Source organism: Canis lupus, chromosome 3, assembly GCF_048164855.1.
Source record: "Canis lupus baileyi chromosome 3, mCanLup2.hap1, whole genome shotgun sequence".
In the NCBI taxonomy this organism is placed as follows: domain Eukaryota; kingdom Metazoa; phylum Chordata; class Mammalia; order Carnivora; family Canidae; genus Canis; species Canis lupus.
The window spans coordinates 41,921,832-41,934,808 of record NC_132840.1 but is presented as its reverse complement, the minus strand read 5'-3'; the positions used below and the strand labels follow the sequence as shown (position 1 = coordinate 41,934,808).

The 12,977-nt window shown below is 40.7% G+C and overlaps 1 long non-coding RNA gene across 1 annotated transcript; it reads right to left on the bottom strand.

Moving 5' to 3' along the window:
* Nucleotides 1-1,779: 1,779 nt before the first annotated feature.
* LOC140624824 (uncharacterized) lies at nt 1,780-4,563 on the bottom strand. Its single transcript, XR_012024260.1, has 2 exons — nt 3,402-4,563; nt 1,780-2,530 (listed from the first exon to the last, which is right to left on the bottom strand). It is a non-coding gene; the product is annotated as an uncharacterized lncRNA (long non-coding RNA).
* Nucleotides 4,564-12,977: the final 8,414 nt, after the last annotated feature.

Genomic DNA, 12,977 nt, shown 5'->3' with positions numbered 1-12,977 from the left:
TGAAGGAATGGACTGTTGAATGATGAGATGACTAAGAGCTCCTTGCAGAGAAAGTCAAGGCTGTACGAATCATTGTATAGTCACATGTCCACTGCATGTGGCCTGGCACTTGGTAAACATCATTTAGAAGTTTATCAAATATATATATTTTTAAAAAGCCCAGGATTAAAGAATATTCCATATTAGTGACAGAAGGAAATTAGAGGGGCACCTAGGTGGCTCAGTCACTTAGGTGTCTGCCTTCAGCTCAAATCATGATTCCAAGGTCTTGGGATCCAGACCCATGTCAGGCTCCATGCTCAGTGGGGAGTCTGCTTCTCCCTCCCCTGGCTTGTGTGCACTCTCTCTGTGTGTCTCCCTCTCCCTCTCAAATAAATAAAATCCTTTTTAAAAAGGCAGAAATTAGAGCAGAATGTTTAGTACTCTTTAATTTTTTTTCTTTTTTTGGTTGCCACTTTTCCTCAAATAGAAACTCATTTTCATAATTATAAGTGATTATCATAGTACTTCTATGTCAGTCACCGTTCCTACTTCTTTGACAGTCTGGGGCAGATCCAGACGCTCTTTTAGTCACATCATCAGAGACTCAGAAGATGGTTGAGACTGGAAGCCAAGTTCATGCTGAGTAATGCAGCCACTGCCAGTGTAATTACTGAAACGAGAGCCTAGCCAGACTGCCAAGAGTTAGCCTTTCAATTCCTCACACAAGTCCAGTTTTGACAGGTGGTCAGGTTACTTTCAAAAAGGAGATAATCTTTCTCCAAAGGGAGTTGCTAAATAACCAAAAGAGAAGACTTGCAAGAAAGCTAGTTTCCAGAACTCTTGAAAGCAGCATGCCAGCATCCACACCAGCTTTAACTTGGGTCCTCCCTTGGCAGGATTCCCATTGGGGTAGAACCTTTCCGAGGAGATGTTTTAATTCCAGTAAGGTACTGTGTGCTGCTGAAGGATTGCAAACCTTGGGCATGAGCTGGAAGATCATTTATTCCAGACCCTTGTCTTCCAGCTGACCCTTAAGTAAGCTCTCTAACAATAGTCATGGCTTTGTGATAAGGACTCTTGGCATTTGGTTTTAAGACTATCTTGATGGGAAAAAAAAGACTATCTTGATGGTGAAAAGTAATGATAACACCAGAAATAATAATTATTACTATTTTTTGAGCTCTATGTGCATGATCTCATAACGCACAAACATTCCCATGAGGTAGTACTATTAGTATGCACATTTTCCAGATGAGGAAACTGAGGCTTAAAGAGATTAAGTAACATGTGCAACACTACATATCTAGTAAGTGATGGAACAGAATTTAAAACCAGACACTCAATTCCAGAGCCTTCTGCTCTTGGGCTAATGAACAGGACATGAAAGGGCAAAACCCTCTGAAAGACTGGAAAACCATATCCATGTGCAGTTTGTATCTCTCAAGTACACAGCTTCACACACAGGCTTCTTTGCTAACAGATCTTTTATGAGAGATGAAGCATGTAACACTGAAAGGGTAGATGAGCAAGTAAAATTCTAACTTCTTATTGCTTGTGAGGAAATCTGCTAATGTATTTTATAACCGATGGTGGATAAATGGGACTCCCAGGCCAAGCAGAAAATGGAAGTCCAGTCTCTTGACCCCTGTACAGTATGTTACTCTTAGGGCTACAAGTGGCAAAACCAATATTCCAGAATGTCTACCAAAGTCAGAACGCGAGTAACCTCTTCTTTCATATATTAATCATACTAGGCTAGATTGTGCTATAGTAACAAATAAATGTCAACTGTCAGTGCCTTAAAACAAAAAATGTTTATTTCTTATTCACACTGCCTGTTCTTCATAGGTCTTCTGCTCCTAATGGTCTTACATGGAGATGTGGGCTGATAGAGCCTCCCACACGTGGGATGTTGATGGTTGCTATCTATCCAGGAGAAGGAAACTTGGCAAAATCACTCATGGCTTTTAAAGGTTTCTGCCTGCAAGTGATACCTATCACTTTTGATCACAATTCAGTTTTTAAAGCAAATTATATAGACCCAGTTAACTTTTTGTGAATTTGCCTAGAGTGAAAAGAAATTCAAATATTGGTAAATAGTATTAATGGCTCCATTGAATTCTTCAATCATACTGAAATGTGTTTAAGAGCAGATAAAATTGTTGTTCACTTAAGAAAATAAATCATGATGATTTCAAACAGGTGATCAAGTAATCCACCAGAATATTTACTTTGGTTATTGTTTGTCTGTTGGTCAGTTTCTCCTACATAGCCCTGAGCATTTGTGGGAAATAAATGGTCTTATTTATCTTTGATTACTTCGTTCTTGGTACAGTGCTAGAAGCTTGTAATATTAGCCCATGTACTTGGGCTGCAATAACAAAATACCATAGACTGGATAACTTAAATGACAGAAATTAATTTTCTCATGGTTCTGGAAGCTAGAAGTCCAAGATCAAGGTGCTAACGTGGTCAATTTCTGGTGAGAGCTCTCTTCCTGGTGTGCAGACAGTTGTCTTCTCACATAGCCTTTCCTTGATGCCTGTGCCTGGAGAGAGAGAGAGAGAGAGAGAGAGAGAGAGAGAGAGCGTACCTGCGCGCGCGTGTGCGAGCACGTGTGCGTATGTGCACTCTGGTGTCTCTTAAAAGGATATTAATCCTATCAGATCAAGGCCCTACCCTGCTGATCTCTTTTAACCTTAATTACTTCCTTACTCTAAATACACCCACACAGCGGTTAAGGCTTCAACATATGAATTTTAGGGGGACATTCAGTCCATAACAACATAGTAGGCTTCACTGTTCTTTGAATGAATGGATGGATAAATGTATGATTCCAATTAACCAATACTCTTTGCTTAGTGAAGTATAGCTTAAGTATATTGCTTACCATATTTTTCTCATCTTCCTTTCCCCATCTTCCTCTCTCTTGCATTCTTTCAGTGAGGCCCACTCATTCTTCAAAACCCAACTAGCACATTGCTGCCTTGAGGAAACTTCTCTGATCTATACACCCTCGTGCACCTTCCCAAGCCTGAACCACTTGTTTCTTCTGCTCTTCCTCAAGAACGCCTGATACCTTTTCTCAGTATTTTCCACAGAATTATAATTTTTTACACACTAGACCATATCCCACACTGGTCTGTGTGCCTCCACAAAGCCATGGCTGGTTGGTGTGAGATGCCTGGCACCAGGCATGGGGTCTGACTCATGTTGGTACTCAAAATGTGTTGGTCAAATAAATAGGTGGATTAATGGGTCTTTCACAGATTATATCCCCTTTTGACATGTTAGTCTTCTACTCTGTGTGTGTACTCCTATATTTGATATATAATTTGCCCATTAGATGGGGGCTGTCAGTAACTGCAGGAGGATCAGAACACTTGTCATGCTTGTCATTAAAGCACATTCAAACTTACACAATGGAGGCAGCCAGTCTCATCTGCAGGCACCTGCAGGCTTGGTGCTGTCTCTTCAGAATCTGAGCAGTCCTCCAGGATGTCAGGTAACACACCCATCTACCACTGGATCCCCAGAGACCAGCATGAGGCATGGCATGTAGTAAGCGCTTACCTAAAGTTTGTTGAATGATTTAATTGATCCACCAAATCCCTAGAAAGACAGATCTCAGAGCATCATTTTAAGGTGGAAAAGATCATGGTATCGTAAAAACTGTGACTGAGAAGATACTTCTTTTACATATGCTTGGCCTGATTTCAAACTGTGTTGTTCTAAAACCTCTGAGGAGATAGGACTATTTCTCCTCCTCATGAAGATCTCTGGGAATGGAGAGCTTACAATATCTCACTCCGCCTGCCCTAGTGTCACTGCATGAACACAGGCTTCCAGCAATTTGAGCACAGGGCCTGAGTCTTTCCTCTTTACATCCCCAGTACCATAGGCTCACAGTTCTGTCAAAGGAGTACATGTATGGCTGTGAAGATGGTGTGGCCTTCCTTTTATCCAGAAGGTGCCAGGGACAGAGCGACTCTCAATTATAGTAGAAACTCAATAAATACTTGTAGTAAGGAATGAAATTGTGGAGTTGTGTGTGGGAGGATATACCTGTTCTGTATGGGAAGCAGGAGCTGGAAGGAGGTGGGGCGGCCATGCATCCACCAGCTTTTCATATCTGCCTCTGCAAACGCATCTAATTACCTCACCTCCATCAGCCGGCCCTTGGCAGAGGCCGCGCGTTGGGTGTGCGCGGTCCTGGCAGCCGCAGTGTGGAGGGTGAACCCGATGGCCTCTTCAGTCTATTTAGCAGGCTCTGAGATGTGTAAGTACATTATCTGCAAGGCTGGTAAAGAGCGCTTGGGGAGGATTTGTGGGTCTGTGGGAAGGACAAAGAAAAATGTTTTCTAATAAATTATTCACCATCTCACAATCCCTTTTGGGCAGATTGTTGCTCAGTTTGCCCCGCGCCGCTCGGAGCCTCTTCCCTCCGCATTCAGACGCGCAGTTTCTCACCTCCAGAGAGCAGCAGAGATCTCGGGCAGGCTGCTGCGGCTAATGGTGGCAATTAATAACTTGTCATAATCCCGAGGACGAAAGGGAAGGCGCCCCATCAGCAGGCGGGTCATGGCGCCGCTCAGAAGCAAATGAGGTGCAGGTGTGGCCTCCGCTAAGCGCTGCGCTCAACACCGGCGCGCGGTGGGGCCAAGCCCCAGACCCCGCGGCCTGCCTCGGGCTCCCCTGCGCGCACCGCCCCAGGCCTCCCCCCCCCCCCGCCCCCACGCTGCTCACCCGGCTGCGGAGCAATCCCCGGAACGTATCAATAAATTAGAGCACACGGCACAGAACCGTCCAAACACTTAATTGCGCTCTGAACACTGCTAACTCTGCCAGGCCCTACTCGCCTGGGTTCCCCCTCCCACCACCACCCCAGACTTGGTAAGAATCGCACACCTCAAACTCACCCCTCCAGGCAGCCTGGGTACCCCACCCTCCAATCCTCGTTTGTTATCCCCACCTCTACTCCGTGCAAGCACTGCAACCTTTAAAAGTGAACGTGGTACATAAACAGCCAGCGTGCTGAGCCTGGTCTGATCGGCTCTCGGGTCCCCAGTGGAGCTGGAAGGACACCAAATCCTCGTTAGGGTTTTTAGAAACCACAAAATGCAGAATCACTTATTTCCCCGACAGCTTCAACCTGGTTGCTTTTTCTCTTGTTTCCATTCTTGTGGGTCAGTTCTGCTTGAAATGAACCAAGTTTACAAATCTCTTCTGGTTTGTACACTCCTATTATGCATACGAGGTGATGCATTTGTAACTGTCACACAAGTCAGGGTGATACAGCACTCTCATCTGACCCTATTCATTTAAATGGGTGCGTCTTGATGACATTGATTCATGTTATAAGTTATATCCATGCATTATAATCTTTATGTGTCACCGTACTGGTTATATCTACTACAGTGCAGGGCAGCGGGGGTGGGGTGTGTGTGTGTGTGTGTGTGTGTGTGTGTGTGTAGACATAGAAAATGATGGTGAGCAGGATTTGAGAGTGCTTTGAACAATATGAAGTCCATATAAACTCCAAATCTTCCTCGATAAGTTTATTATGTGTCCCTATCCTGAGAGAAGGAAATTTACATGCAGAACAGTCCTAGGTGAAGTGTCTTTTGCTGTAAATATTCTGCTAACTTCTTAATATTTAGAGAATGTGTGCTTCAAATGCATATCGCACCAAACTAAAGGGGTAAGTAAACATGATTATGCATGCATGTAAGTCTTTATCAAGGTGGGGTTAATAATGTTTTAAAGCAGAACTATTTCTCATGAAAATAGCTGCTCTTAATAGCCTCTGTCTCTTTATTGTGCTTCTTACTGAAACATAAATCACTAATATGTTTTCAGCAGCAAAGTACTCTCTTTTTCCATTGTATTCACAGATTTAGTGGCATTTCAAATAGATAAACACAAGCAACATCTATCAACACTACAAAAAGGGCGCCTTAATCAAAGCTCCAGGTCCCGGGTCTCAGCATCTCCATTTACCTTGAGATAAATCCATTGGTGTGACCACCACTGCACCGGGTGACAAATCACCCTAGCCGGCCGAGCAGCGCAAAGGCTTATTGGCCTTCCTTTAAGTGGTCTTACCCTTCAATGAAAAGGATGGGGCTTGTCAAGCAGGACCAGATTAAAGTTAGACAAAAAGAAATGATCTGTTATTAGAAAACTCCGATTGAGAATCACAAAACAGGAAAGAAATATGAATAAAAATTTCCAGGGGGAAGACCATCTGATCCCAACAGAAATTAACTCCCATTATGGGCGTGAGGTAATAGATGGCCTGCAGTTGGAGCTAATGAGGATTTCAGATTAAGGAGGTGTGGGGCTCGGCTGGGGGTGTTAGCAGCTGCTCTGGGCATCCAAGTGCTAAGTTCAGGAGCAACCTGAGCTCCTGGCTTCCTGGGCTAAAAGATGGTGTTCACGTAGGGCATGGAAATTACAAGCTCTTGGAAGTGAGTACTCATGATTACATGGGTGCTTCAAAGAATAACACTAGTAGGAATCTCAGGGGACAAATTGATTTCCCCATGTCTGAGACAAGGGGAAAGTGAAGGCCGAATATGACTTGCCCAAAGTCACACAGCTAATAGTAGGACTGAGATGATCTGTCTGCTTCCAATTCACTGGGACACCATTATTTGACCTAATCCTGGGAGATGACCTTGTTCTGCCTCTAGGTTTAAGGATCTTATCTTTCCGATTAACTGCAAAGGGACAAGAGAATGGTACCCTATAGTTAGCCTTCTTGGTATAGTCTTGAGTTAAAGCCTAATGCTTATACAAATAATAGTAGCTAATGCTTTCAGGTTCTTACTGGATGCCAGTCTCTGTCTTTGCATTATCTCATTTAATCCATAGATACCTACCATCAGAGTAAGATACTGAGACTTCGTAAACTGCTTGCCCAAGGTTGAATAATAAATGCAATAGTTTGTTTCTGAACTAAGGAGCCTGCCTTAAGAGCTATGCTTATAACCACTAGTCAACACTGCTAGGCAAAGACTTACATTTCTTATAGGAAAGTTTGTGCAAAGAAAGAAAATTAATAAGCAAAATATATCTGATAATATATACACAAAAGGAATGAAAACTTGGATGCTGAGGAAAAAACAAAATTCCTAGCTCCTTGATATGAATAAAATACCTTTGGATTTTCCCCCAATTTTTCTGATACTCTGCTGAGAAAAGGACTTTAAAAATCAGGCTACCAAGGGAATGATAACCAATTCCATAATTTAAAATAAACTTATAAGCTATAGGAAGATACATGGCATAATTATGCAAAAAGAGAGTAGTCCAGCAGAGTACAGAGTGTGTTTTGAAGATGATGGTCCATGCTAAGTTCAACTCCCACCCCTGGCGTTTCTAGCCCATGAAATTTCCTCTTTGTCATCTTAGTTTTTTCCTATGTCTGAATCTTAAGCATGCTACATATCTGTGTTGGCCTCAATTTCCTCACTTGTTAAATAAAGAAATAATGTCCATTTCATATAGTAGTTATGAGGATTAAATGAGATGATGGATGTCAAGAGTTCAGCAGAGTTCCTGAGGAAGGGTAAACATTTGGCACTTGGCTGTACCCCCAATCTGTCAGAGAGTTGAGAATTACCCCCTTTCATTCCCTGTGCAGCATCATGGAAAGATGCTGACCTTAGAGATGCTGAATGGACTGTGCCCTTGTTCACACTCTGCCCAAAATCCACTGAATGCATAAAAATGCAGTTAAGGGGATCCCTGGATGGCTCAGTGGTTTAGAGCCTGCCTTAGGCCCAGGACATGATCCCTGAGTCCCGGGATTGAGTCCCACGTTGGGCTTCCTGCATGGAGCCTGCTTCTCCCTGTGCCTGTATCTCTGCCTCTCTCTCTCTCTCTCTCAAGAATAAATAAATAAAATCTTTAAAAAACAATTTAATAATCGGAATGGCCATACAGGGACGCCTGGGTAGCTTAGTGGTTGAGCATCTGCCTTTGGCTCAGGGTGTGATCCCGGGGTTCCAGGATCGAGTCCCACATCGGGCTTCCTGCATGGAGCCTGCTTCTCCCTCTGCCTGTGTCTCTGCCTCTCTCTCTCTGCGTCTCTTGTGAGTAAATAAATAAAAAATCTTTTTAAAAAATGCAATTAAGCTTTCAGATATTGATTGCCTCCACAAAGATATTTGGAAATGGCAACTTTTTCACTGCCTTATTTTAGGCCTTATGTCAGGTGAATGTGAGCAGGGGTTCTCAAATATGAAGATATTTAGATTAGTAGAGAGAAAGAAATGGTAGATACACAGCTAAAGAAATGAAAATGAGCCCGGGTGGCTCAGCAGTTAAGCGTCTGCCTTCAGCTCAGGGAGTGATCCTGGGGTCCTGGGATCGAGTCCCTCATGGGGCTCCCTATAGGGAGCCTGCTTCTCCCCCTGCCTATGTCTCTGCCTCTCTGTGTGTCTTTCATGAATAAATAAATAAAATCTTTAAAATTAATGTACTGTTGGATCCTATTGGCCAGTATCTTGTTGAGAATTTTTGCATCCATGTTCATCAGGGATATTGGTCTGTAATTCTCCTTTTTGGTGGGGTCTTTGTCTGGTTTTGGAATTAAGGTGATGCTGGCCTCATAGAACGAATTTGGAAGTACTCCATCTCTTTCTATCTTTCCAAACAGCTTTAGGAGAATAGGTATGGTTTCTTCTTTAAACGTTTGATAAAATTAAAAAAAAAAAGAAATGCAAAACAGGAATCTCAATCCACGTATTTGAGAAAGCCAGATCAACATTTGCCCATTTGGTGAGTAGTAAGTCCATTATATCTAGTGATACAAGAAGCTACCACAAATATCAACCAAGGCTATTGTATTTCCCTCGGAATAAATTGGAGAAGCTTAAAGGTGCTGATTGGTCATTGCTATGTTTGATTTGTAAATATGTCTTATTATGATAGCATTTATGGGAAGCATTGTGTCAAGAGCCTGTTTTCTTTATTTATACAAAGAATCAAGCTGGGTAAAGGAATGTTTTATATTCATCTTAACCTGAGAAATTTGTAAGCTAATAATATCAGAGGAAATATTATATGCCAATTACTAGTGGCCTCCCTTCATTAGTACAACTACAAGTACATATTCTCTGTATTTAACTGTGTAACTCAATCCAGTTTAAAAGGAAAACTAAAATAAAATATCTTTATCAAACATTTCTAATGTCTAAAATGACCCAAGCATGCGTTATGTTTCATTTGAGTTTGCAAGGCAATAGTGATAGATAATTACAGGTACGGGTATTGATATATTTTGCATTTGTGTTTGTATCTAAATACCTACTGCCTTCTTAATAAACTTCAATTAATATGCTTTCAAGTGCCCTGAATGTAATTTTCTGATTAAACACATACATCAGACTCACCATCAACTCATTAATTTCACATAGATTGAATTCTGTGTTTGTATGCAGCTAAATGTAAGAAGCAACACATCCAATAATCATTTTGTATTTAATATGAACAGATATATTTATTTGATTTAGTCCAAACCAAATCCCTAGGACACAAATGAGGTGGTAACTGAATTCTGTGCCTTCAGAATTTGCACATTTAATGGGAAACAATTTCAAAGCCTCTGCCGGTCATTGGAAAGGCTGTTCCATTCTGCTTTTTCCACAGAGCAAAATCTTTCTGAGAACAGTGCTTATTATTGATAGGTTTAAAGCACCTCAGGTGCTTGCCCATTGTGTGTATTGCTGTCACTCTGTCTTCTGAGCAGTGGGAAGCAATGATGGATAACATAGAGAATAATACATGATTCTTGATGGAATGCAAAGCTATAATTCAGTCTTGGGGGTTCTGCTGACGTCACAGTGCGTGAGAACACAGCTCAAAGAGGTTTTTCTAAAAACCAAGCAACCCTTGTTATCAATCGAGTATGAAGCAAGGGGATCAAGACGCACACTATAGCCTCCTTGAGTGATTTTCAAAGGAGAAAAGCACGTGAGAGTGTAATCTCTTAGGTTAAAGTCACAACTGTGCTCCCAGGAAGGCAACGAGAGCCTATTGCTGGCTCCTACCCAGTTCATTCCTCATTTGCTTTGTGACAGGCAAATGAAAACTCTCAGATGTGGAGAATAGAACTCTCTCTTCTTGGCCCTTCAAGATATCCTCTAACCCAGGTTTCCAAAATTTCTCTGGTGAGAGGTATTGCCTGAAACCCTGGTAAAAACATAGCTTTCTGGGGGCACCTGGCTGGCTTAGTTGGTGGAGTGTGTGAGAGCGTGTGACTCTTGATCTCAGGGTCATGAGTTCAAGCGCCATGTTGGGCATGGAGCCTACTTAAATTTTTTATTTTATTTATTTATTTATTTATTTAAATTTTTTCTTTTTAAAGTTTAAAAAATATAGCTTCCTGGAGTCTCACCTCTGGACATTCAGATTTAGTAGATGTAGGGTGCAGCTTGAGAATATGTATATTTAACAAGTAGTTAAGTTGATTCATTAGGAATTTTGCAAACACCTTGATCAGTCTCTTGGTATCTTATCTCAGAATTTCCTCTATACTTGCAAGCTACTTGTCACAATTTAAGAATCAATACAGTACTAGTTTATGTTGACACAGCTAAATGAGAATGTTTTTGCAAAAGATTTAACACATAACCCATAGTGCATCTCAGTAAATGAAATTTTCTCCTCTTCTTTTAGTTGCCTGATCTATCAGAAAGCTGCCCTTTCTGTTGTTAACAACTCAAGAATGTTCAGTGTTAACAACTCAAGAATGAAGACTAGACTGCATATTTCCTCAGCGGGCCCTGAAGCATTATACAGTAAGTATTTGAAAGTGATGCATGGATCGACTGAAGCTGTCAGAGGTAGGGTGAGACCTACAGATCCTTTTCTATTCATGCTTCATTTGAAAGTAGGACTTATCTAGAGCTCTAATACTTCTCAATGTAGCATTTCTTTATTCAGGCTTAGGTAACCCAGGCCATACCTTGCACAATCCTTTGAGCCTCCCCAAAATCAATAGTGATAATAATAATGAGGAGGAGGAAAAGAGGAAGAAACAGCCACACTTCAGTAGTGCTTAAATGTGCTAGGCAGTCTTCTCAGAATTTTAAACATAGCAACTCACTTAATCCTCCCAGTATCCTTACAAGTCAGGTTCTAGTATTGTCATCTCCATTTTACAAATGAAGAAATAGTCACAAAGAAGTTAAAAAAAAAACTTGCCCAGGGGTGCCTGGGTGGCGTGGTTGGTTGTGCCTGACTCAAGTGCCTGACTCTTGGTTTCAGCTCAGGTAGTGATCTCAGGGTCTTGAGATCAAGCCCAGGGTCATGATCACACTCAGCAGGGGTCTGCAGGGGTTTCTCTCCCTCTGCCCCTCTTCCCAGCACTCTCTCTCACTCTCTAAAGATAAATAAATTAATCTTAAAAAAAAAAAAACTTGCCTAAGGACACAGCTAATAAGTAGCAAGGCTAGGATTGAACCCACATACTATGGTTCCACGGTCTGTGTCTTCTATACTGACTTTACTAGGAACATGGGAAGTCAATTTAGAACTACTACAACACCTTGGATGTTATCTAATATAAACTAATTTTACAAGTAAAAAGACAAGGGCCAAAGAGAAAAAGTGACTGACAGAAGGTAACTCCACTGTATTCTTTCTCTAACTCCTGATCCTGACTTCACTCTGCCATGTGATCTTCTGCTGGAGACTGGTCTTACCTAGTGCAGGCCTTCTCTTATTGACACCACACAATATTCTGGAGGTTATATACAGCAAAGAATGTAAATGTAAAGCTGGGCTTCAGGAAAGGAAGGAAGGTCCTCGTACCAGGTACAAAGATGTAACTGTAGACATGCAAGGAAAACCCAACTCCTAAGCAGATGCCAAGGTGTCTATAGGTAGGAAGATATAAGGCCATTTGGAGCCCACAGAGGCAGGAGCTAGAGCTGGTGTTGCCATTACTATGTAAAAGATAATACAAGACTGAAAAGGTACAAAAGTTTTCAATGAATACTAAAGCTCTTTTCTGCTTTTGACTCCCAGAGGCAACAGGCTTTTGAATATTCTTTGAGATATAATGTATGCCAATATATAACTATATACATTTCTAAATTCTTCTGTTATTTACACAAATAGTAGCACACTACACAGATTATTCTGTTGGTGTTTTTAACTGTATAATGTATCCTGGAGATTGTTCCATATCAGTACTTCTGTATAGAGCTGCCTATTCCTTTTATGATTATATAATATTCTATTTTTTGGATGTATCAAAATTTATTTAAGCCATCTCCTATCAGTGGAAGATAGGTTGTTTGCATGTGTATTATTTCTCTTTTTGTGACTATACCTATGAGATAAATTTCCAGATGCAGAAATGCTGGATCAAAGAATAAATTTAAAAATTTAATCAATAAAGATTATATTATTTACATTCCCTCCAACAACCCTGGAAATTGATTGTTTCCCCAAATTCTCAACAAGCCAATGTTTTATCCAAATTTTTCTTTTGTGTATCTCATATATAGTTTTCATTTGTACTTCTTTTATTATAATGAAGTTGAACACCTTTCATATATTTAAGAACCATTTATTTTCCCCTTTTTTTAAACAGACTACCTATATCATTTGCCCATTTATACTATTGAATGCTTTTCTTAATATTGTTGAAAATGTTATATATTAAAGAAATTAGCCCTTGGATTGCAATATGTAAGTCAAGAATGTTTCTCCAATTTATTTGCTTGACTTTAAAGAATTTTTTTCTATGAAGAATTTTTTAAAGTTTTTACAAGTTTAAATTGACTAAAATTTTCTATTATGGATTCTGAATTTTATGTCATACTTAGAGGGTTCTTCCCACTGCAAGATTATATAAAAACAAATTCTCTTATGTTTCTTCTACAACTTTAATGAATCATTAAAAACAATCTTTGATCCATCTGGAATTTATTTTAGTGCAAGATGTACAATGGATCAAACTCATTTTTTGAAACCAA